Source organism: Penaeus monodon, chromosome 25, assembly GCF_015228065.2.
Source record: "Penaeus monodon isolate SGIC_2016 chromosome 25, NSTDA_Pmon_1, whole genome shotgun sequence".
Taxonomy (NCBI): Eukaryota; Metazoa; Arthropoda; class Malacostraca; order Decapoda; family Penaeidae; genus Penaeus; species Penaeus monodon.
The window spans coordinates 14,452,387-14,452,613 of record NC_051410.1 but is presented as its reverse complement, the minus strand read 5'-3'; positions in this window follow the sequence as shown (position 1 = coordinate 14,452,613).

Genomic DNA, 227 nt, shown 5'->3' with positions numbered 1-227 from the left:
CACACTTCCAACACTACTCCCATACTTCTTCAATAGTGCCCCACACTTCAACACTATACAAATTATCTAATACTGAGATATTTGATGCCATTGTGATGTCATATATAGGCACTGCCCATAAATGGTATCACAGAGTTTTAAGTAACTGGAAGGGGTGTCAGCCTTTATATACATGACACATTTTTGTGAAGGCTGTCAAGTAAATCCACATTCAGGAGTTACAGAAT